Below are 27,079 nucleotides of genomic sequence, written 5' to 3' on the forward strand. Positions count from 1 at the left end.
AGTGATTTAAAAGATAAGAAGAAGAATTTGCTGAGCAGAGAGTTAGAAATATAGAACTGGAGCCTATGAGAAACTTTAGCATCAGGTTAATAGTTTTGGGAATCAGTTACTGAGGAATGTTTCCAAAGAAAGAAAATTGAGAGAAAAGATAAAAGGCTTGAACTAAAAGTTAACTCATCTATCTATACTAATAAAGAGCTAATATGCTAATTAGCAGGATGCCGTAACGGTAATGGCCAGGTCATTAGCATATTAGCTTGGGCATTGCTCCGGAGATGGGCGAAGTGGGGAGGCGCCCGGAGGAGGCAGGACCATCCTGTCCCGGGGAGGGCAGGGGTGAGAGCCCATAGCGTCCCCCTCACCAGTCCTTCACCACCCACCGCTCACACTCTGAGTGCCCCGTGGCCCACCTGCCAAGGGCAGGAGCACAGTGCAGTAGGCTGGAGGCTTCCAAGCTCTCCTCCAGCGCCATGATGGGGCAGAGCTGCCGCATTGCTCCAGAGATGGGGTGGAAGCAGGGAGGCGCCCAGAGAAGGCGGGACCAGCCCAAGGCCACTGGAGGGACTGAGGTCAGGGTTTGAAGTGGCCAGAGAAGGCCAGAGGGTTTGGGGACTGGGCCCGACATGCTGGAGCTCTGCATGGAGAGGTTCGGGTGTCAAGGCAGGGCTGCAGGTGGGCTGCGCTGCGCGATATCACGAGCTGGGCTCATAGTATATATATAAAAAGCCAGCATCCATAATGACCAGAACGACTGATGGCCGGTCACTATGATGCCCACTGTAGCCAGCAAACTGGCCTGATCAGGGGGTGGGGCCAGCCAGCCAACTTCCTGTGGGCCCTCCAGCCCGGCTGGCCCACCCCTGATCAGCCCACCCCACTACAGTAGGCCTGCAGCCCCTCCCCCAGGCTAGCCCTGCCCCTGATCGCACCTCCACCCCAATAGGGGGTAGGGCCAGCTGACCAACCTCTTGAAGCCCCTCCCTCTGGCCGTTCCCACACCCTATGTGCCCCCACCACCCTGATTGGCCTGCAGCCCCTTCCCCGGGCCAGCCCCATCCCTGATCACCCCTCACCCCAAAAGGTGGTAGGACTGGCTGGCCAACCTCCTTCAGCCCTTCCCCTGACCTGGCCCCACCCCAGATAGGCCCCCTCACCCTGCTCAGGGGCAGGGCCAGCTGGCCAACCACCCATAGCCCCTCCCCCAGGTTGTTGGTCCCCAACGGCACCCCAACCCCATTCGGGGGCAGGGCTGGCTGGCCCTCCGCCCACAGCCTCTCCTCATGGCCAGCCCTACCCCCAATCAGTCCCCGAACCCCAATCAGGGGTGGGGCCTGTTGACCAATCGCCCACAGCCCCTCTCCCCAGCCAGCCTGGCCCTGATTGGGCCCCGATTAGGACAGGCCGGCTGGACCCCACCCATGCACACATTTGTTCACTGGGCCTCTAGTTTCTACTTAAAAGGGATAGCAAGAGTAAGCCTATGATACAGAGAAGCAAAGGCCAGAAAAGCTGTAGAATGCCATATATATATGGCATTACTAGTTATTAAAGAGAAATAGACTTTCAAAATTAAGATGGTGAGATGACTATGAAATATATCCTTTGTCTTTACAAAGTTAGGAATCAGAACTTTAAACAGAAGGGACAAAGACAGGAATGTTCTAAATTATTGAAAAAAATGATGAAGAGAAAGCAGAGAATGAAATAATTTTTGTTAAGAGCCCATTATGTGCTGATCTACATGCTAAACCTTGTTCTACAGAATTAGAGAACTTAACATTAATTAGAGCACATTTCTTCTAAGAATAATCCTGGGACAATCATTCTGTAAGTGATTCGCAAGAGATATCAATGGAGAAATTGGCTCAAATTAGAAAAACCAAGTTTTCATTACATTTGAAAAGTTTCAAAAACCCAATTACTATAATCAACAGATAGTTCAAGTCATTAGGTGTATTTAAAACAATTAATTTAAGCAGCAAAGCTATCACACCTCATTAGTAGAATTTTGAGGCAGAGTGCTATCATGGCAATGTACACAAACTGTTCATTGAATGCTGTATCAGAGCTCAAAGTCAGTCTCCACTACTTATAGATTTACTACCACAAACACTTCTCTGAGTTTTAGTCTATTCTTTTAAATAATAGGAGAATTATGACAGAAAGTAACTATAATGGCTATAATTTTTATGATCATCACATTAAATAACTTTACAAAATAGAACATAGAAATCAATCTTTTCTTAAAGCTAAAAACAATGAACTAAAAGCAAATTGTGTTATATAGATCAGGACAGCAAGTAGCTCAAAATTAAGCCATAATCTTCATAATATATAAGTGCTTACCACAAGTCTTTGAACTGAGAGAGGGCACAGTATATTAAACCCATACATTAAAGGTTTTATCATCAAAGCTCAAGCACATTGGAGTGGCATGATAGAACAATTTTCATGCTGGGAGATCAAAAACAATGTCCCAAACTAAAGAAGGCACAGTTGATACTTATGAAGTCAAAATGAATACATAACAATTTGATGACACAGCACTGGAGACAGTAAGCTAAGGATAGCAGATGAAGGAGGTTATTTAAATCTGCTTGTCAGGAACAATAAGTATCATTATATCTTGTTTTCCCAACTGTTCATTTCACAAAAAGAAATTTTATATTTGTAGAACTCCACTTGTGGTTATAAAATTGGGAAAATTAACACCTCAAACCAAAAAGAAGAGAAAGATTCAAACTAGCAACCGCAAAGCTAATGATGAGAGGTTTGCTCTCAAGCTTGATCTCTGCCTTGTGTACTCTGGCCTCACAACATTACAGTAGCACCTCCTGGGTAAAATAAAGAAACTTGATTTAGAGTCCACCCATTCTCTTCCCGGTTAGATGCACATTCAATTGCTCCTAGGAGGATATTGTATGACACCAAGTGTTCATTGCCACAATACAAATAGAAAAAAAAGTGGAAGAGAGGTGAAAGGGGGAAACTAAAAAGTGTTATTTTACTTGGGTTTAAATTTCAGGTTTAGAGCTTCAGTAGCTATAGTTTTTAGCTCTGAAAACAAATCTTTAATGGCCTTATTATAGGCAGGGCTGAAGAACTTCATGGTTTATTTATCTTGAACTTCAAGACTCTGCACACACACACACACAAATCATTTAAATCCATTAGAAGTCACCAGATTTAAGAACCAACAAAATGTTGCTATATGAAATGCATATAGACAAGAAATTCTGAGAAGCTAATATATTACTATATATCCAAAACGAGGCATTGATTTATAGCCCCACATGTTCTCTCACTTTCTGGTGTCCAAAGGCTTTAGAAATATCTAAATTTAGTTTATATACTACTAAATCTAATGAAAAATTGATTGATATTCCAAAAGCTCCCATTACCAACAAAGGCGTTAGCATCTGCAACTAGCTTGTGGATGAACAATTAATCTTTGCTGACCACAGATGCAACAAGGAGTGTAGAGAAGCATACATCCTCTCCATGTATAAACTTGGGAACAGAGTTTCACAGATTGGTTTGCAAAACAGTGCCACAGACAGCTATGAAAAACCCCCTCTATTTAAAAAATTACATTTTTACTTATCTAGTCATATAAATTGCTTAAGAGTTTTATAATTTAACTAGGGGCCCAGTGCATGAATTCGTGCACCTTGAAAGGAACTGTGGGTCGCAAGGTTGCGGTAGGCACAGGGGCAGGTCTTGGCCCATCCTCCACGCCCCCACCCGGCCCCTCCCACCACGGCCCCTGGTCCCGTCTGCTGGCAGCCCCACTCCCACCACCACTGCTCCCACACACTGATGGCACCGGTCCCGCTTGTACCCACTGACAGCGCAGAGCGACTGGGGCCAGCACCAGCAGCAGTTGCAAGCAGGGCCAGTGGGTGCGAGCAGCAGCTGCTGCCCTGATCGCTGCTCAGGAGCAGGGGAGGTGGAGAAGCCCTTAGGGGTGATCGAGGCCAGCAGCCGCTGCTCACACCTGCTGACAGTACCAAGCGATTGGGACTGGCGCCAGGGGCCAGGAGCGGGTGTGAGCGGTGGCTCTGGTACCAGCTGTGGGTGCGAGTGGGGCTGATGCCAGCGGTGGGTGTGAAAGCCGGGTGGGACCACAGCGGGCAGGAGCAAAGAATTTTTAGTAACCACCAGAGGCTCGCCCCTATGACAGCGACTGGTGCCCTGCCTTGGTCTGGCAGCCCCACTCACCTGCTCCACCATCCCGCCATGGCAAACACCTGCCATGTTCCACGTACGCCCCCTGGTGGTCAGCGCACGACATAGTGACTAGTTGTTTGGTTGTTTGGTTATTCCATCATTCGGCTATTTGCATATTAGGGTTTTATATATATAGACTAGTGGCCCAGTGCACGATATTTGTGCCCGGGGGGGGGGGTTCCCTAAGCCCAGCCTGCACTCCCTCGTAATCTGGGACCGCTGACTCCTAACCGCTCACCTGCCTGCCTGCCTGATCACCCCTAACCCCTCTGCCTGCCTGCCTGATTGCCCCTAACTGCCTCTGCCTGCCTGATCACCCCTAACTGCCCTCCCCTGCTGACCTGGTTGCCCCCAACTGCCTTCCCATGCTGGCCTGATCTCATCCCCAATGGTTCTCCCCTGCCGGCCTGATCTCAGCCCTAACTGCTCTCCCCTGCCAGCCTGATTGCCCCTAACTGCCTCTGCCTTCCTGATCGCCCCTAACTGCCCTCCCCTGCTGGCCTGATCTTGCCCCAAATGGCCCTCCCCTGCCAACCTGATCTTGCCCCCAACTGCTCTCCCCTGCCAGCCTGATCGCCCCTAATTGCCCTCCCCTGCAGTCCTGATCTCGCCCCCAAGAGCCCTACCCTGCCAGCCTGATCTCGCCCCCAACTGCCCTCCCCTGCTGGCCTGATTGCCCCTAACAGCTTCTGCCTCATCCCCGACCACTATGGCTTTGTCTGGAACATAGTCAGACGTCCAGAAGATGGCCGGTCAACCAGGTCTAATTAGCATATTACTCTTTTAGTAGTATAGATAGATTATATAGGATAGGGTTGCTTAAATGGGGGGGGGGGCTTTTTTCATCAGGAGGAGATGCTCTTGGCAGACAAAAATGCATAATCCCTATATCTGGACTGATAGCCAGCCATATGCACTATACTGCCAAACTGGTCATTAAAATGTTGAACCTCTTTCGTACACCTTATACCAAATAACTGTTGCCCTCCTCAGCCCCCACCTTAGGTTCTGCCTTCACAGTTCACCCAGCTTAGGTTCTGATTGGACAATTTTTATGCCAGTCAGTGTCAAAAGCTCCACCTCCTAGGCAGCCATTGGCTCCTGGCACTTCACCCAGATTTAATTCTGATTGGTCAGTTTCTATGCCAGTCAGTGTCAAAAGCTCCATCTTCTAGGCAGCCATTGGCTCCTCCCACTTCACCCAGATTTGGTTCTGATTGGTCGTTTTATATGCCAGTCAGCGTCAAAAGCTCCGTCTCCTAGGCAGTCATTGGCTCCTCACGCTCACCCAGATTTGGATCTGATTGGTCGGTTTCTATGCCAGTCAGCGTCAAAAGCTCCGCCTCCTAGGCAGCTTATCATTGACTCCTCGCACTTCACCCAGATTTGATTTGATTGGTTGGTTTCTATGCCAGTCAGTGTCAAAAGCTCTGCTTCCTAGGCAGCCATTGGCTCCTCACACTTCACCCAGATTTGGTTCTGATTGGTTAGTTTCTATGCCAGTCAACGTCTCCCGGCCTATAAACAGGCCTGATCAGAAAGGCAGGGCTGATCAGCAGCCCCAGTGTAGGCCCGAGAGAAGGAGAGGCCCGGCAGCTGGCCAGGCCCTGAGCGAAAGAGAGAGGCAAGTGCTGATCAACAGCTGCCACAGAGGCTATGGATCAGACCCTGCTTTTCTCTCCAGGCCTCTCTTTGGGCCTGATCTGCAGCTCCCCCTCAGCAGTCAGTGCTGGGTCAGGGCACCCACAGCAGCGGCAGTCAGTGCTGGGTCGCCATGGCATCCCAGCACTGACTTCCGGTTGGTCGAGCTTTTGGTTGTTTTGGATGTTACGGACCCTGGATTTTTATATATTAGAACTAGAGGCCTGGTGCACAAAATTTGTGCACTCTGGGGGGGGAGGGGTAGTTCCTCAGCCCAGCCTGTGCCCTCTCACAGTCCAGGAGCCTTTTTGGGATGTCTGGCTGCTGCAAAGGCAGTAAAGGCTACCACCAGCACTGCTGTGCTCACCAGCCGTGAACCTAGCTTGTGGCTGAGCAGCGCTCCCTGTGTGGGAGCACACTGACCACCAGGGGACAGCTCCTGTGTTGAGCATCTGCCCCCTGGTGGTCAGTGCATGTAACATCAACTGGTCATTCCACCGTTTGGTCAATTTGTATATTAGCCTTTTATTAATAGGATATTATCTGTTTAGGCAAGTTTTTATGTAGCTGAGGTAGGATATCTCAGATTATACCTGGTACTGCAGTGCTTCCTTATAATGTACTAGAAATGTGAATTAATATTAATAATTTCTAATGAGGCTTAAAATGGATATAAGATTGAAATGTGTGACAACCTGTATTTGTTTTCTGGAGCTGCCATTAAAGTTTGAATGGTTTAAACAACAATTTATTGTCTCACAGTTCTGGAGGCTAAGAAGTCCAATACTGAGTTGTGGGAAGGATTGGTTCCCTCAGAGAGTGGTAGCCTCAGGCATCCCTTGGCTTAATGGATTATATTTATCTGTCTCTTCACATTGTTTTTTTTTTCTCTGTACATGTCTATGTGTCTAAATTTCCTCCTATAAGGACACCAGTCATACTGGAGTAGGAGCCCTTCTTACTCCAATATGACTTCATCTTAATCAATAATATCTGCAATGACTTTATTTCCAAATAAGATCACATTCTGAGAAACTGGGGATTTGCACTTCAATACATCGATTTTGAGGGGGACACAATTTAACCCATAAGACAACCCTAACCACCAAGTAAAACGGATGCTGAAAACAGAAAACTATATAATATTTCTGATTACCCTATTCTTCTAGATCTACAACAACCATACTTAATTCGTATACTCCTAGATTTATATGTTCTCTGTGGAAATTAACAAATTTACAAAAGGAGTTCTGCAAAAATCACAGAACTAAAGCATAAGAAATTATCAAAGTCATTAAAAACAATCAGGATGTGTTAAGAATAAGTTTTCATATAATGGACTCCAAAGGTATGTTAACAATTAATTATAAAAACAATTAATTATGGAAAGCCTTTAGTAGCATTTTAGCACCGGGGGGACCTGTAGATAACCAATGGATGCATGCACCTGGGGTTGGCTCAAACCTGATATAGAAATGAGCATCACATTTTCAGCTCTATAGCTCTAGCTAACTTCACTAAGGTCTAGCCAATGTCAGGAACTATTATAATTTTTCTTTTTAAAAAAATATATTTTATTGATTTTTTACAGAGAGGAAGGGAGAGGGATAGAGAGTTAGAAACATCGATGAGAGAGAAACATCGATCAGCTGCCTCCTGCACACCCCCATTAGGGGATGTGCCCGCCACCAAGGTACATGCCCTTGACCGGAATTGAACCCGGGACCCTTGAGTCCACAGGCCGTGGCTCTATCCACTGAGCCAAATCGGTCAGGGCAAGAACTATTACAATTTTTCACATCGATTTTCTCACTTAATAATATTCTACAAAAGATGTTGCTACTTTCCTTACCTCCACTTAAGGGAATATGTCTGAGGGAGTGAAATAACTCAGCCAGGGACATGGCTGGTTCAGAGGCCCTAAAAACTACTGAAATGCTTCAAATGTTAGAGATTATAATATTTGAGAGAAAACCAGAAATGTACACATCTTCTAGCTAGCTCCTGATTGAAAGAATTATGTAACATTAGTTTTTCAGATTATACTATTACGTAACAATCTTTCCAAACACAATAAGCAAAAATTGAGGGAAATTAATTCCCCCAAAGGGTTAAATTTCATTTCTCTTTCAAAGTAAATCACTAAACCACCCAAACCTACATTACTCATCTGGGCGATAAATCAGATTACATAATCTACCATCAAAAAGGCTAGAATATTGAAAGGTAAATTTTTTGAACAAAGAGGGTTGGCAGCTGGGGTAGAGATTATTGTACTCACCCATATCCAGTTATGCTCTCTTACTCCATGTCCTGCTTTTATATCTTAGGTGGGACCTTGGGACTAGATTTAATTGAAAAACTAAGAAGTGGACTGTATTACTTCTGGACTAATGTATGAAAACTCCTGTGTAAGCCTCTGAGCTCCCGGGCCCTGGAAGCTGCGTGCTCTGTGTTTTTGGATCCCTGAGCTACAGTTTGAAAGGAAGTTGCTTTGGTGTGTCCTGCAGCAGACTTTTTAAATGTCAAACCACTAAGTGCCTGGGTTGTGTTTAGAGCATAGCCTAATCTACCCTGACTAAATTGGATTTTATTTATTTGTCTGTCACTTTTAAGCTTCCTTAAGACTTGTCAAAAATTTAACAATTCCACCTGGACAGTCACAGAAGGCCAACACACAGGTGACATCTTCCTAGAGAAATCAGATTGGCAACACAAAAAAGGAAAGGCCTCCTTGCATGGTATGAAATCCATTCACCTCCCAACTATTCTAAATGTATGGGACAGATGGAGGAACAAATTGCCATGAACCAGTTGCCAGCTTTGACATTCCTGGGACAAAAAAAAAAAATGCTTCCAAAAGGGCATAACTCCATAAGCCCTCAAAATCTGGAGTACTAATTCACTTCATCGCCCTCATCAAATTGTTAGAATAGTACAATGTTCACTGGGATACAACTAATGGAGAAAACAGGGAATATTCTGGTGCTTTTGTGCAAATTAGGCATTTTATTTTAACTTTAGAATTTTGTACAAAGCCACCAAAAAATTATTTTGACTTTAAGAAACTGACAGTTGGCCAATCCAATTGCTCTAAAGCTATTGTGCCTAAGTTATATAATTGTCTATAGAGACTCTAAGATTTCAGACACTATACCTGGGAAGAATATATTCGTTACAACCTGAATTTTTGCTGACAAATCTGAACTGAATTCTCAGCTAACATTGCAGGATCTGGAGTCTCACTGCTTCTGGCTCCTAGCTATTCTGCTCAATAGGAATGTGACTTTAGACAAATATACTGTTTTGCTTCTTGGAAAACGACAATTATTCCCACATTATGGTGAGGCTTAAACAGGGTGTATAAATTATAACCTGTTTTCCACAGAGCCTGAAATATAAATATATACATTACTTTTAATTAGTATTATCATTGTAAGTAAATACATAAGAAAATAAAATACAAGTTACACATGACTTGTAGTCTTTAATTTGGGTGGGAATAGGTGTACTGTTTTGGTGAATAATTCAGGCTCCAAAGTTTGACAACTGGGTTTAAATCTCTGTACTACAGCTTCCTCATCATGTATACCTGGGTGAATTACTTAACTGTCCAATTCTTCTGTTTCTTCCTCTGTAAACAGATATAAACAATATAGCCCGACTTAGAGGAACGTGAGAAATAACTGTGAAAACCCACAAAAGGTCCTTTTGTCACAAAGTTACTATTTTAAAAATATCAAGAGTTATATCACATATTTATATAAAATTTCTATTTAGAAAATTGCTATTAAATCTAAGTACAAAAATATCCATTTGATCATTATGTTGTAGTTATTCCCAAAGGTAATTAAGGTGTAGCATCTGATAAAATGTAATTAAGGTGTAGCATCTGATAAATGGTGAAGTCAGTACTCGAAATAGCAGTATTTAGACATAATATTGAAAATTGCTATATGCTTTAAGAAACACATAAAGATAAAATATTAACAAGACATTAATATTTTGTTTCTAACAGTTGCAGTATTTTTCATGGCTCATAATTGGACATAGTCGAATCTGTCCACAATAATAGTATTATTGGATACATTACAAGAAAGCTATGAAGTAAAAATGAAAATCAACTTTGCATTGCTCAGCATTTCAGATAGTTACAGAATGGTGTTGAGACGATACAGGCAGTTGAAATAACCTATATTTTATCTGGAGAAGGAGTTAAAAAAACACACAGAATAGAGTTGGGAACGCAGAGCAGGATCAAATGCAAAGTATCTTTCCATGAATTTTTCTTTAGTTAGGCAGGGGACTGTTAAAGTAGAAAAGAAGCTGGGTAATCACATTTCCACTTTGCCACTAATCTTTTTACTAGGAAAATACTCTTTCAGTGCCCAGGGAAACGTGTGCAGGCCACCTGTGCCTGCTGCCTTCGTTTAAGAAAAAGATTGTGAACACAGAGCTGCTTTTATCCATGAACTCAGCTGAGCATCTCTACAGGGCCCGGCAGGGAGAAGGGAGCTGCCCAGGGGCAAGGCTGTCCTCCCCGAAGTGGCTCCTCTCCACACTTCCTAAATACAATAGTAATTTTTGTTTTATGCGGTGATTTTTTGGAGGGCGGTTTGAATTGTGAATAGCAAGAAAATGAACAGGTTTTTAAAAAGCCATTTCATAGGTCATTTATTTTATAATAATGGGCCAAGAGTAAATGTGCAATTTATGGGGGGTGAGGCTAAGATCAAGCCCCCTTGGCTTTCTGAACTCATTTTCAAGTGTTCACATGTTCTGAGTAACAGCTGATTTTCTCGGAGTTCACTGCTGCACCCCAGGGACTGAGCAGGAGTGAGTACACTGTCAGTACATGTGTTCCCTGGCTCAGTGGAGGCCAAGAGTTGAAGTCAGGAACTTTCATCACCTGCAGACAGGAGTGGTCCACTCCCACTGAGGCAAACTAAAGCCATCTTCCCCACCTCCTTGGCCCCATCACCAAGAGTCGGGCATCATTCACACTTTACTCTTCTTTATCCACCACCCAACCCCTACACAAATCACAGCCTGGCCAGAGTGGCACTAATCCCTTCCCACTTTCAGGTCTTTTAAAACTTTGGTCACCCCCAGAAGCCCCAGGTGTGGGGGGCAACTCATTTCCTTCATGCTAGTCTCTGCTTCCCCTTCTCCCACCCCTCAGTTCCCCTCTACTGAACCCTCTAAAAACAGTCCAGCATTAGAGAAATCTCCCTCATCCTCTACTTTCTCCCAGAATTCCATCTGGCTCCAAAAAAGCCCTAGCTCTTCCTTGAGGTCCCGAGCTCCCCTATAGCTCTCACCAGTGGTGTCTGTTGTTACCACCACAGCACTTGTCCCACTGGAACTGGAAGGGGAGTAGACATCTCTGCTCTTCATTGCTGCTCTCAGACCCTTCTCCATGTCTGTTTTAAACCTCATATCTTCCATTTATATCATTCACTAACTCTCATTATGGCAGCATGTAGCGCCTTCACATTTTTCTCAATGTCTTCCTTATATTTCCCAGGAATTTATTTTCCAGCTCATTATCAATCTCTGGGTATACTTTTGTGGTTTCAAGATTTATGTTGTTCCTCCTTTTAACACCTTAGTCTCTCAGTTCCACAAATTCCTCTCCTGCAATGATCTTGTCCTCCACACTTCATAATTACCAGTGCCATCCATGGTTACACCCTAGTCCATTAGTGCTAATAACTGCAATCCCTTTATCATCACAATTTTATGATTGTCATTTGCTGAACACCTATTTCTACCATTTTTTCTCATTTCCTCTAATGCACTGACTCCAAATATTTAGGACATAGTGGAATCTCCAATCTATTGATTCTACTATTGTTTCACCATCTCTCATCTTGATATCTTCTCTCTCTTTTCTACTTAGCTTAAATCCCATGGTTTAACATAATCATCAGCTTGTTTATATCCCTGACTTCCTCTTTTTCTCTCACTTCATTGCACTCCCTTAACAAAACCATCACCCTCATCAAATCCAATTCTCTATCTAGTTTCACACTACATCTCCTAACTGTCCTGACTGTTCTTTTTACTTTTGTGATGGTGAACCTCAAGTGCACATTTACTGCTACAGGCTATCTCACTATATGTCCTTCATCTATGCTGTCATATTCTACTTCATTAGTCTATTCACTCTTCCTCTCCCCTAAATGACTGTATTACTTTTCTTCCCTTTCTTCAAGTCTCCAACAATCCTATCCCAAAACTCACTCTGAACCAGTGATATTCTTTTATATTTCTTGAACAAAGTTGAAGCATCAGAAGAAAACTAACAACCAACCTCCCATACCATACACTGACATAATCTGTCTTCTACCTGGCACCACAGATAAACTATCCATTCATCTCTCAAAAATCCTTTCCCTCCAATTGTTCTCTAGATCCTGTTCTTTCTTTCCTACCTAAGGATACCACTGTGGCTGGCAATTTTTTGCTTTACTATGCCATCTTTCTCTTTTCTCTAACTTTATTTATCAATATAAAATCATGCTGATATTTCTACCATTTAAAAATATTTTTTATTATTTTTAGAGGGAGAGGAAGAGAGAGAAACAATGATCAGCTACCTCTTGCATGCCTCCCATCAGGGATCTAGCCCTCAACCTGGGCATGTGCCCTGACCAGGAATCAAACCATCAACCTTTCAGTACACAGGACAATGCCCAACCAACTTAGCCACACTGGCTAGGATGATATTTCTATAATTTCATTTTATTTATTTTAGTTTTTAAGTCCCTTAACCTATATATTATATTGTAAAAGCAAATAATGAGACTGTACTAAAAAGTGGGTTATAATACAAAATACATTAGAGTAAATTTCTGCATAGTCTTTATAGACAGTAAATATATCAATAAAAATAAGCACAAAGTAAGCAGCAACATAAATTTGAATAAATTTCTATACAGGGAGTCATCTTGAAATATTTTAATATCTAGCATATCCTTCTTGGTTGCAACTAGAATTTGTATTATTTGAGTTAAATATTTAAGAGATGTTTTCCTTCCACTTCTAAGTGTTCAGGCTCTACAGAAAAATCCCAAGGACACTGGGGTCTGAGAAGGGACTGCTTTACTTAGAAGTATACACTAAAGCCTCCTTTCTAGTTTTCCAGCTTAAGAATAACTGTCCTAATTACTTTAAAATAAAAAGTAAAAAGAAAGCAGGAAATGTTCATCTGAAGAAAAGTATTTTATGTCCTGAGGAAAGACATTTTGGTCAGATATTTTTATTTCATCCAGAGAGTGTTTTAACATATATACCAGTTTCCCTGGTATTATTTTCCACCATATTTTCCCCAAATTTTATGAAATAATAAAAGCAAATTTATCCTTTCTATAAGTTAATATAACAAGTACTTTGGAGAAACTAAGATGGCGGCATAGATAAACACTGGGAAATTGCCGGCTCCCACAACAATTGAAAAATACTGCAAAGGAAAGAGCGGACATCATCCAGAACAACAGGAAGGCTGGCTGAGGGTAAATTCTACAACTAGAAGGAAAGAAAAGCACACTGAGAGCCAGAGGAGCTGCGGAGGTGAAGTGCAGAGGTACGGCGGCTCGCGTGCACGCGGAAAGGGGGTGGCACCTGAGGACGCGGCTGTCTTTTTGAATCACAAGCTCCCGACTGCTCTGAACTCCGGTTCCGGGAAGTCTCTGGGGACCCAGGACTCATACCGGGAGAAGCTGGACTGTCGGGAAGCGGGCGAACTTGAGGGCAGCTTTCCCTCAGAGGTGCTTGCAGCAAGTATCGGGTCACTGAGACACGGGACTCCTTAGGGCTGGGCGGAGAATCAGCCATAGCTGCTTGCTCCGCCCTTTGATTCCCTGAGACCCCGCCCCACCCAGGCTGTGGCAGAGGCTTTTGCATGTGAATGTACCTAACTGCAACCTAGCCAGGCAGACCCGGAACTTCCAAGAGAAGGCCCAAGGCCCCACAGCAGCTTGCATTGCTTCACAGCTGAGCCTCTTCGTGGCTCCTGCTGTGTGGCCTCAGGCAGAGGCTGAATTAGCACCTCCTTAGATCCAGGAGCCACAGTACCCAGTGGTCAGAGGGGGACCATCCAGATTGCAACTCCTCAGATCCATAAGGGACACACTCAGGGAGCAGACTCAGTGAGCACCAAAGCTCCACTGAAGCAAGTCTTGCCCCAGAAGGGTGTCTTCAGCACAGAAGTTCTCCCACTTCAGACACAGATGATTCTCACAGCCAATTGGCCTGGAGGTCAATTCCTCCCAGTGATCCTACAACAACCAAGGCACCAAGAGTGCACCAAGAGTGTCCACCTCAGGTAACTGGGGAGGCTGAGCCACTGGGCCCTACAGGACACCTGGTGCGCAGGGCCACTCTATCAACACAGGGAAGCAGCCAAAATGTGGAGACAAAGAAACAGGTCACAAATGGCAGAAATGGAGGAAAGCAAACGACTGGATATAGAGTTCAAGGCCACGTTTATAAGGTTTTTCAAGAATTTTATGGAAACCACCGATAAATTTAATGAATCCCTCAATAAGTATAGTGAGACCATGGAGGACATGAAAAAGGACCAACTAGAAATTAAGCATACACTAACTGAAATAAAGAATAATTTACAGAGATCCAACAGCAGACAAGAGGATCCCAAGAATCAAGTCAAAGATTTGAAATACAAAGAAACAAAAAATACCCAACCGAAAAAGAAAAAAGAAAAGAGATTCCAAAAATATGAAGATAGTGTAAGGAACCTCTGGGACAACTTCAAGTGTACCAACATCAGAATTATAGGGGTACCAGAAGGAGAGAGAGGGCAAGATATTAAAAACCTATTTGAAGAAATAATGACAGAAAACTTCCCCTACCTGGTGAAAGAAATGGACTTACAAGTCCAGGAAGCACAGAGAACCCCAAACAAAAGGAATCCAAAGAGGACCACACCAAGACACATCATAATTAAAATGCCAAGAGCAAAAGATAAAGAGAGAATCTTAAAAGCAGTAAGAGAAAGACAGTCAGTTACCTACAAAGGAGTACCCATACGACTGTCAGCTGATTTCTCAACAGAAACCATGCAGGCCAGAAGAGAGTGGCAAGAAATATTCAAAGTGATGAATAGCAAGAACCTGCAACCAAGATTACTTTATCCAGCAAAGCTATCATTCAGAATAGAAGGTCAGATAAAGAGCTTCACAGATAAGAAAAAGCTAAAGGAGTTCATCACCACCAAACCAGCATTATATGAAATGCTGAAAGGTATTCTTTAAGAAGAGGAAGAAGAAAAAGGAACTCTTACCATTTGCCACAGCATGGATGGAACTGGAGAGCGGATAAATACCACAGGATCTCACTCATTTGTGGAATATAATGAACAACATAAACTGATGAACAAGGGCTGATCCAGAGACGGAGAGGCATTGATTGGACTGTCGGGCCTTGGAGGGAAGGTAGGGGAGGGTAGGGGTAAGGGGGAAAGATCAACCAAAAGACTTATAAGCAAGCATATAGGCCTAACCAATGGACACGGACAACGGGGGGGTGAGGGCATGAGCGGGGGGGGTGGTAGAGGGTAACGTGGGGACAAGGACACATATGTAATATCTTAATCAATAAAAAATATATTAAAAAAACAACAACAAAATAAAACAAGTACTTTATTAGAATCTCTATTCGGGACAAGACTGAAATAGGGGGATGAAACAGTGTATTCTTAACAAATGGACCATGGAGTGGTAACTTTTTATGCAAAGGGAAAAACGGTAAATAGTTTAGGCTTTGCAGGCATATTGTCTTTCATCTCTGATGCTGTAGCATGAATGTAGTCATAGGTGATATGTACAAGAATTAGGGTGTCTATGTTAAAAAAACAAAAACAAAAACCAAAAAAAACTACAAAAAGAGGCTGGATTTGGCACATAAACCAGTTTGCTGGGGGCTGAATTTGACAAAAGTATTTTAAAAATTAAACAATCTGAGAAATTTATAATGAAATAAATGTTCACATTTATAGGAAAATAATTATTAGTTCATGTTAATATTAGTATATTTAATATAATTTATTTAATATTTTATTTTTTAGTTTAAAGGTATGAGGATTAGTTAAACTTGTAATTAGTGAAATTATTAATTTGTTAGATCACCCTTTTTTTAACCTGTTTAAAGAGTCAGGTGAATTTTCATTTTTACAATTTTTTATTCTAATCATTTTTATTGACTTCCTTATAAGAAGTATTCTTGTTGAGAATATGTCAGCAGTCATTGTGGCTCCCATTTGATGTCTAGATCAGGTTTTAATGACCCTGTGTGTAATCTTAGAACAAAAGGAAACTGTGTGTAATGCCCACTTCAGTCACCAACACTTCATCAGAAAGGAAACGTTCACACAAATTCCAATGGCATAACCAGAACGAGAGGAGGGCAGAAAACCTCACTGGGTTCTATTTCTTCTTTCTTCCCGTTAAAATTCTCTGAGCTGTTGATCAGAAAATAAAATTATGATGACAAGGTGGTTTAGGGAATTGGCAGCCATAATGTGGTTTTGTCAGTGTTTTGAAATTTTGAGACATCATCTGGTCCACCAAGTTAGTGATAAATAATAATTCTCTACAAGAGGAATATATATATATATATATATATATATATATATATATATATATATATATGATCTTTCTGCACTTGCCTCTCTAATGTCCTCACACAATTTAAAAAATCAAGCAAAGGCAAAGTCAGAAGAAACTGAATCCAGTCTTACCCCAGACTTTTCCAATGATTTATGTGCCCTTGTTCTTCGAAAGGTTTTGCCTAACCAATAGGGTTTTTGACGTCAGACCAAAGAATCTGGCCTTGAAAAGTCAATCTTCTATCTAAACTTCAGAGGAAGATTTTGCTCTTCAGGACACTTTCAATTCCCTTAAAATAATATAACCGAGAATGAAAGAAAGCATATTTTATATAGTATATGGACCTCTAAAATTGATATAAAATGCCTCAGAATGTTGGAAATCTGCTAGAGATTCTTTATTTTTTCTCTCTCTTTATTCTGACCCCTTGAAAAACCATTGTTAATTTGGAGAAAATGTCATTTAATGTGGAATTTAACATTCTGGTTAATATAAGATACAATAACAGAAAAATTAGAACACAAATGCATAAAAATGCAACATCTCAAAATGTATATTTTAGTAGATCCAAATTAAACTTCAATATTTCAAGTTGAGCTATAGCTTCAGATGTTATGATGTCTCACTACAGTCAAAGTTTGTAAATCCTTCCATGCTCATTATTAAGTAGCTGTAGTTTCCTGGGGAATCACACTTAAATGGAATTCCTTCACTGATAAATATCTAAGATTTTGTGTCATTTCTTCACTTCCACCTAAGCCAATGTCTTCTTCAACAAGACCTGTCTGCAAATTTCTCAGAAAACTAAGTCAAAGGTTATATATCAACAACAAAATGCTAGTTTTCACAAACACTAGAAATTTTTAGCATTGTTGTTGCAATTGAAAAATTTTTGGAAAAATCAAGCTAAATTCATGTTTTAAAACCATGCTGTAGCTTTTAATCTCTTTCTCCTTTAAAAAAAATTTTAAAAAGAAAATAAAAAAGTGAACTCTCTTTAGGTATTCTTTTCAAATTTGGAATAAAGAGCTGGAGGTTGGAGGAAAAGGATGTAATTTTAGTCTTTCAATCTGAAACAAAGTTTTATTTATTATTACAAATAATAAAAAATTGTCTGCAAAGCAAAATATAAATTACATTTGTTTTAAATTACATTTTTTTTAGCTTGTCAATATTGCAACATATACTTTACATATGTCATACCTCATGGCCACACAATATCCTAATAAATTATACTATAATTCTGTTTTTTGGTGTGTGTGTGTGTGTTTTAGAAAATTTGACTTTTCAATTTTTTCATTTTGTTACTATTATAAATAATACATAAACGAACAAATTATTTCATTGTTTTTTGCTTTCAAAAATTCCTTCATTTATAAAAATTCTCAGTAATTTAATATTGCTTAAAATACATTTCTTTGTGCCTTTTGAAAATATTTTGCTAAACTGAATATCAAAACTATAATGATTTACACTGTTATTACTTTGGATTTACTAGTTTCATGCATTTGGCATTGTCAGTCTAAAGTGATTCATTATTTTATTTAACAAACATTTTCTGAGCACTTTTGTGTCAGGCATTGTTCTAAGTTCAGAGAAGCCAAACGAAGAGACACAAAAAGTGATTGCTGTTATGGAACTTAAATTCTTGACTCTGGAATCTACATCAGTGTACATTTTAGTTTTGATTTGTTTGTAAGAAAACATATAGCATTTGTTTAGGCCAGAAACGTATTCCAAGTGTTTCATTTACATTAAACCATTTAATATTCAGAATTTTCTCATGTAACTGAATAGATGATAGATGTGGGTAGGTAGGCAGGTAGGTAGGTAGGTAGGTAGGTAGATAGGTAGACAGATACCCATTTTCTCAAATATGCTATTCCAACTTTTCAAAAAAATTTACAGGAAAAAATATGTGAAGAAAATTTTTACTAGACCACACCCAGACAATGGTACAGACAAGCCTGAGACCAGGAAGTCTGACTCCAGAGACTTTGCATTTAAGGATTATATGCTGTCTCCTCCACAATTGTCAATAAGAATGGATATTTATCAACATAGGTTTTGTCAATTATTTTTAGATATCCTCTCATACTTATTTATTCAGATGTTGACATTGTTCTTACAATTGTATAATAATAAGTAATACAATAGTTAAAGAAGGTGGTTGCCAGTATTAACTTTAAATTATACAGACCTGAGTATGAGTATGAGTCCAGCCACTACACCTTACGCCTTTGTTATCTTGGGCAAAACACTTGGTCTCTCTAACACTCTCTTCTCGCATCTGTAGGAATAATGCTAGGCTTACTTGAAAAGTTGCTATGAGGATCCACCAGGATAAGAATTTAAGCTTTTAGCTCAATGCCTAGCACCTAGTGACTGTACACTACATCTGATTTGTTCATATACATACCAACGACCTCAAATACTTGATACGAGTTTTACTAGAGGAGGTATGAAACATGGAAAACTTTGGCAAAGCACAGATATTGGCACATTAGAGAGAGAGTGAATCCTTAGCCACAGGGAGAGAGAGTGAGGAGGAAGAAAAGTATTAAAGGCAAGCTTTGTAAATTTCAAAACTATGCATTGATTGCCGAAACCGGTTTGGCTCAGTGGATAGAGCGTCGTCGGCCTGCGGACTGAAAGGTCCCAGGTTCGATTCCGGTCAAGGGCATGTACCTGGGTTGCGGGCACATCCCCAGTGGGGAGTGTGCAGGAGGCAGCTGGTCGATGTTTCTCTCTCATCGATGTTTCTAACTCTCTATCTCTCTCCTTTCCTCTCTGTAAAAACTCAATAAAATATATTTAAAAAAACAAAAAACAAACAAACAAAAAAACTATGCATTGATGGAGGGAACCTTTATACCACTAAAACATACGACTGGCTTTCTGGGCCATTGTTTTCTGGCTTTGGGCTTCTGACAGGGCCACAGCAGGGACAAGTCATGAATGGATAGCTTTGGTATATGTGTCTCAAGGTAAGCTGGCTTTTCCTCCTTGAACAAGATGCTCTGTCCATATACACATGGGTTTACAGAGCACTGGCACTGCTGTGTTGAATCCAGTGACAGCATTTTGATTGATAATATTTGCAATGTACCTATATGCTATCTATATGTATGCATCTATATCTGTAAGTGATAATGATAGAGCAATTTATAACTCGAAGTTAGGTATTTGATAAAGAAATAAGAATATGCAGACAATTTCCTTTGGACTCTATGGCATCTCAGTGATCTCAGTGGGCATTTAAAATTGTCACTTAAATAATCAGTGTTTTTCAGGTCTTAGAGTTTCCTCAGGTACAAGCCCCAGATCTTCTTTTCCAGAGTTCTTCATTTTGTGCACCCCCTCCTTTGAGACAGCAACCTGAATAAAGGTTTCTAGATCTTCCCCACATGAGTCGACTGCACATCTCTTTGGGCCCATTAAGAGAGATGTGTGGATGTAAACTTTTTCCTCTATTCCCATGCCCCCTTCTCTCCCTATCGATAAAGATGAATGATTAAAACAGAAATGATTGAGGCATGGCAAATTTGTTTTTTGCTCAAATGGAATTATGGGTGCATTCAATTCAGTAAAGAATTCTGGGAGAGAGAGTAATCCTGTTTCCTGGTCTCCTCGTGAGCAGGGGCCCCATCATCCTATTGGTCACCTTGGTCAAACAGTGTCCTAGTGTGTGAGTTCCTCACTGGAAAAGCTCTGAGGACAGCCTCCTCTACTCTTACCTCCCATATAATAGATACCACGTGGAAGGAATTGAAGGACTGTCTGTAGCTGAGTTTTACAGAAACCATACTGATTTCGCTGAGAGTGGAGGAGAGTGAGAGGGGAGCTGGCGGGGTGTGCATGCCAGTATGGTACAGACCTCCATGACTGTGAGCAGTTTCACATCCAGCTACTTTCACCTGAAACTTCCAAGCTAGTAGCATGAATAAAACAGATGCCTACATTTTCAATTATCCCCTCTTCATTAACCATTACTGTTATGAAAAACTTCACTTTTCATGATAAGTAAACTGGTTAAGCAGCCACATGAAATTATTTAACATTTTTATTCCTATTTGAATATGAGAAAATTGTGTCACAGAGAGAAGCAAATCACTTTCCTAAGCCCACATAGTCCATGGGCAGTGTTATCCCCACAAATCTCAATCTTATCCATCTGCTGCCTATCTCATGTTGCCTCTCCCTGCCCACCCCCATCTTTCTGAAATTAAAATCAAGAAAGCGCTTTACACAGACCTGTGCTGATGTGTTCAGCAGGTAATAGCAACGATAGAACTTCCCAAATCGCTTTTTGAAAGTGGGAATGATATAAATAAAATCTAAATAAATGAACACCATGGGCATTTTAAGAATGATGTTATATAAATGCAAAGCTGGGTGGCCGCAATTAAGTTGAGAAAATGACAGGGTTGCAGTTATCCTTTAAAACGGTTCAACAAGGAATCTCAGAGATTACGGGAACTGTGTTGTTGCAACAGAAACAATCATGGATTCTGAAAGTCCTCAAAGAGCTAACGGTTAAGTGTGGAGCTGCGAAAGGGATACTGATGCTTGGAGGCTCTATATAGGAACCATGTCTTCATCTGTCTCTGATGCATAGAAAACAAGGGCCCGTTTTCAGGTTATCATCTTCAGTTCCTAACAGTATAGATGAGCTTAGGGTAGAAGCTGGGAATACACAGAGTAGGGGCACAAGGAGGAAAGGAAAATAGACTGTTATTATGGGAGAATGGAGGGAGAGGATTGATGGCAAAGCATGTTAAGTGTGTTTTCATTCATTCTCCTTTTTGCATTATGATCCTAAACTGTAAATCAGAGAATGACATTGCATAGAAATCCTTTAAAATGCTTCATGCAGCCAAAACCGGTTTGGCTCAGTGGATAGAGCGTTGGCCTGCGGACTGAGGGGTCCCGGGGTCGATTCCGGTCAAGGGCATGTACCTGGGTTGTGGGCACATCCCCAGTAGGGGGTGTGCAGGAGGCGGCTGATCGATGTTTCTCTCTCATCGATGTTTCTAACTCTCTATCTCTCTCCCTTCCTCTCTGTAAAAAATCAATAAAATATATTTTTTAAAAAAATGCTTCATGCACTTGTTACATTATTATCTCCTTTTATGGGACAGTCTAAACAATATGAGTACGTGTGTATGTATGCATAGACATATATGTATTCATATATGTATACATATATATAGATACCTACATTCTTAGAGATGCCAACACATGGGTGTGTGTGTATATGTGTGTGTGTATGTTTGCATACACATAATTGAAAATATATTTATCTTGAGTACCACTCTGATTCGAGAATAATGTGTGACATCAGAAAACAGTATAGACACAATCCCTGTCTTCATGGAGCGTGTAGTTGGGTAAAAGGCAATACAAAAATGCTGTAATTTCATCACTGTATCAACAAGAAAAAATAGAAAAATGGTTCAGTTCTTGTTACTATGTAGCCAGAAAGCTATATAGTCTAACACATTAATATTTATCTTCTACATAATAGATAAAAAAATGTCACTACTGGTATAGATTAAAGAAAGTTATATATACACACTGAGAATTACTATAAAATGGAAGGCATTATTTATACTTTCTTTATATAATCAGTAAATATTAACAAAGATTACATTTACTGGAGAAAGGTATCTGTGTCAATTCTCAAAGAAATAAGAAAAATAATGTTGGTTAAATTCTATTAGTGAATCATGTAACAAGTCTAAAACATAGACCAATGGACTTTGGGGAGTAATCCAATATTGGCATAAAGATGAATTAGATAATTTAATATGTATTTTCCATGCCTGATTCACATGGTTATGCAAGCAATAAACATATTTCTTCTATGATTAGGCCAAGAACATGCCAGATAAAAATATGGTTCTTTGAAACATTGGGAGAATTTAATTTGAGAGAAAATTATGCTAGACACATTGTAATGTGTATTGCAAAATAAATAAAAGTGCATTTTTTTTCTAGTGTAATATTCCAGAGGTTAGGTTTACAAAAACAGAGGTATCTAATTACCTAAAACTGGCAATGTGGTTTGAAGGTCTAGGTAAAGTGTAGAAGTAGAACTCACAATTGGCCCTTGGGATCCTCTTACCAAGCTCAGGTGACCAAAAGAAATTGCAGTATTCCCTAATCTGCAAAAACATGAAGCTAAAAAGATGCTCCTAACAACACTTAGTACACATTCAGTCCCAGAAACTGAAAGATGAATTTGGATAAGCCCAGAAAAACAGATAATTGTTTTTCTCTTAAATTTTTCCCTTAAATTTTTTCTCTCAAATTATTTTTCACTTATTCATTAACTGACTTTATTTTTATTTTTGACACTACTACAGATGTCCCCATTTCCCTCCCCCCATTGTCTACCTCCACCCAGCTCCACCCGGCCACACTTTTGCCTGTGTCTAAGGGTTATGCATATTTGTTCTTTGACTAATCTCTTCACCTTCTTTCATCTAGTCCCCCCTCCAACCACCCTCCTCTCTGACAGCTATCAGTCTGTTTTTCTCTTAATTTTAGTTGTAGTGAAGAATTTAACATATGAGACTTCATAACATTATTCTACAGAGAAAGAAAGGAAAGAGGCGAGTGGCAGAGGGAATGGAGGAGGAAGGAGGGAAAAAAGGAGAAACAATATACTAGAGACAATCCCTTTCTTATGTTTGTATCACCAGAAGATAATGTTTTAAAATAGAGACCTCAAGGAGAATGTTTCTCAACATGTATTAATCAGGGGAAATAATGCTTCTAGAGAGCTGTTCAAATGTTGTGAACAGCTGTGTTTCATCTGATCCCTCAGGCCCGAGTCCCTATTAGAATTCAAAATGATAAATTCAAGTAACATTTCCTACCACTATTTCCTTCCTCTCTTTCCAAACACACTTCCTCTGGAAGAATCTAGGGCAGGCCATCCCCAGCTAGAGGGCACCTTGCCTTCTGGAAGTGACTGGCTCCAGTCTCCTGCAGCGCTGGTGTGACTGACTGCAGTGCAAGGACTTTATCAGGCAATGCTTCAATGAAGGAGAGAGTAATTAGATTGTTGAAGCCTTTTTTTTGTGAAAGGGAAAGCCACATCTGGCCAAAAAGTAACTCAAAACATGAAACTGTCATATTTCTCTTATTCAGTCTTCTATAATGCCTGCCGCATGGTGACCTCAGATTAAAGAGGCAAATGTTTCCTCCTACTCTTCTGAGATTTTTGCCTCATAAATGTGTATTTGAAGAGAGTTGAGCTACATATATTATTAAGACTTAGTGCCTGATAGCATTTTAATTTCATTTCCTTTTCAGTCAATACCTTCCATCCACTTCCAGGAACTTGAGGGTTTCATTTCAATCTGACTTCAGCACATTCCTATTTTATTTTATACAACAGTATAATAAACATGCCTATGTGTTTCAAAAGTTAATGTGCCAGATCTAATCTGAAGATTAGAAAAGTCTTTTAAAATTGAAAGAAAAATTCTTAAAGAGAAAATGATTGGCTGGGCTGCATTCTGAATTACCAAAAATATATTAAAGTAGAAGTTGAATATTACCCTGGAAAAATTATTTGCACATATGTAAGAAACAGAAGTTAATAAAAAAAGAATAGTTTTTAAGAGTAAAAAAGGCCAACAAACCAATAGAAAAATGACAGATTGTAAACTAATAATTAGCTAAATAATATTCATTCTCACTTTCAAACATGAAAACAATTCAAGATGAGAATAAAATATTATTTTTTATCTATTGGGCAATAAAATGTAAAATAATTAAAAGTTTAGTGATTCTGAAAAGACAGAAAAATCAACATTTAAACACGTGTGCAGACTCAATAACACTAAAAGGATTTCTAGTTAAACCATTCAGAACTATACAATTTGAACTCATTACTGCATCTGACTTTAAGAGATGAGGCAGAAACAAAAAAGATTTAACCAAAGCAGACTTTAGTCTTGCATGTAATGTGTTCATTTTATTCTTCCTTTTAGGTTTTTTCTTTAAGCAAACATTCTTATAGTTCTCATGTGATTAACAATTGACCGAAAAGAAACTATGCAGAAAACTTCATACATTCTGATGGCATACAGAACTCAGAACTTAGTAATAAAATATACATGCCAGTCACAGCAACCTGGAACCAAGAGAGACCCATGCATCAGAAATAGGAAACGTTGACAAGCTTATAGGAGCCAGCCAGGCGACTGGGTGCCGTGTCAAGTGTACTTCAGTTTTAGCCCTTCTGGATTTACGTGGCACTAGGTTGAGACAGCATTCATTCAGATATAGAATACATCAGTAGAAATTCTCGGGAGTCAGAAAGACTGCTCTCCAAACCTCTGCATAGCCATTCACTCTGCTATCAGCTGAGATGTGGGGCAGGGACTCAAGTCAGGAGAGGAAGAGGAACTATGTCCAAGTGGAGTAGCAAAGATCCTGAGAACAATGGCAGGATAGGTGTGTGTTATGTTAGGTCTGGGCTAGTAGGCAAAACTGGGGAAGACGGCTAAAGCCCAATCCAGCAGACCTGGCTTCCACTTGGGCACTCAGGAGACAAAAAGTTGGAACCTACAGACAACTCAGGCAGCCGGGAACCGCTCCGCGGTTACTTGAGTACAGGTGTCATCTGAACAAGATGATCTGGGGAGCAAGCTCAGCGATGTGGCTTTAATACTGGACCATTCCACCACAGGTCTAAGTAGGTCATTTATTCCTTGTTTCCATACAGTAAGACAGTCATAAGGACTTCCGTGTACAAAGAAAGAACCTCGTGGACAACACAAGAGGGACTGGAGAAGGAAGCAGAAGCTAGAGAAACATAGCTGAATTTGCCTGTATTCTCTTTATTTACAAAAACAGTGCATGCCCACCACTTCAGAAAAGAAAATGCTATAAAGCGCAAGTTTTCATCCCCCGCTACTCAGTGCCACTTCTGATAGGTAACCTTTGTCAATTTGGGGTTTAAATCTTGTAATGGTTACTATATCCAAATTCCAAATAATTCAGTTTTGTCTTGATTTGTTGATTTACAGCCCCCAGGAAACATATATGTCCTTTTACTCTGAAAAATGAGGAATTTAGCTTATGATACGCTTACCTACCCCTCTGCCTGAGTTCTGTTGTGTTTAGTTATTCTGTTGGCTAATTTTTATAAATGTATTTAATACTCTTAAATTGTTAAGTCTTTTTACCAATGTTGAAAGTCTGTAGTGAGTCTCCATAATTTAACATTTAACAGTCTTAGTAACTGCCATATTACACAAACCCACAATCCAAGTGGCTTAAGATAAAGAAGGTTTTTCTCACCCACATCACAGTTTCTCACATATTTTTTCACTTTGAGTTCCAGACTGTTGTGGGTTTGTATAATATGGCTGTCAGTATCTTGAAATGTTCTATTTGATATGATAGAGGAAAGAGAACTTTAAAGAGTTTCAAACCAGCGTTTAAATGCTCTAGCCTAGAGGTAATGCTTGTCACCTTCGTTCAAAACTCACAGGTCAAAATTTCAAAAAGTTTGAATTCATCTTTTGCATTCTTTCATTTAGAGAATCTGTTGGAGCTCCTGAAAATAAAACTCATTAAAGGCTGGGCCCCTAGGAGTTTTTATCTCTCAAGTAAGTCCATGTTTATGCTCCAACAATGAATCAATTACCTTACAATTGTTCATACTAGTTGCTGGCTCCAGCATCGGCCTCTGCTCCTGGTAAGCTGTCATACTGCTCTTGCTGGCTCTCCAGTTTTTTGGGTAGTGCTTTGTGTTTGTCTGTAATCTCAGTTCTCGGGTGCATGTAAGAAGAGTTATTAATTTTCAGTTTGTTCAGCTTTTTTCTTGTTGTAAGAATGGGATTGACATCTTCCAAGCTCTTCACACATCAGACTCCAAACCAGAAGTCTTTTGCTTTTCCTTACCTCTGTTTTTAGTATAACAAAATTATAAAATTGTCACCCTAATACTCATTTTTAACAAATACTGGGTATTTCCTTTGTGTCAGACACTATGCCAGGTACTGGTGATTCAACTCTGAGCCCCTGTCCTCCAGAAACTAATGAGCTAATGTCAACCATATGAAATGCTAACAAGAGATCAACTGAGCTAAGAACAGGGACAATCCATTGGTTTTGGCAATCCATTTCTGCCTGACCCTCCCCTCCCAATTGGGCTATCCCAATTAAAGAGAAAAACTTAACATTAAAAGAAAAGAAAATTATGCTAAATGACCTTTTATATATCTTTAGAAAGAATTATCAGGAAAATATTCAGGTACCAAAAAGGAAAATTAAGGCAATGGAAGGCTGATTATGGGGCCAAAGCAATTCAGTCTGTGTAGTCACTGATGTATAACAAAACCATGTGCAATGTGAAGTGGTCCACATATGTTCATAATGTGAAACAATGGCACCACAGTATCATAAGAACTGTGTAGATGTTTTAGAGTTTAACAGAGTTATTTAATATGAAATGGGATCATTTTGCATCACTAAGAATATTAATAATAGATACTGAAATAATACTTAATTCCCTATAATTCTTAAAGCACTGGAAAGTAATTGAGATTTTT

This window comes from Myotis daubentonii, chromosome 6, assembly GCF_963259705.1.
Source record: "Myotis daubentonii chromosome 6, mMyoDau2.1, whole genome shotgun sequence".
NCBI lineage: Eukaryota > Metazoa > Chordata > Mammalia > Chiroptera > Vespertilionidae > Myotis > Myotis daubentonii.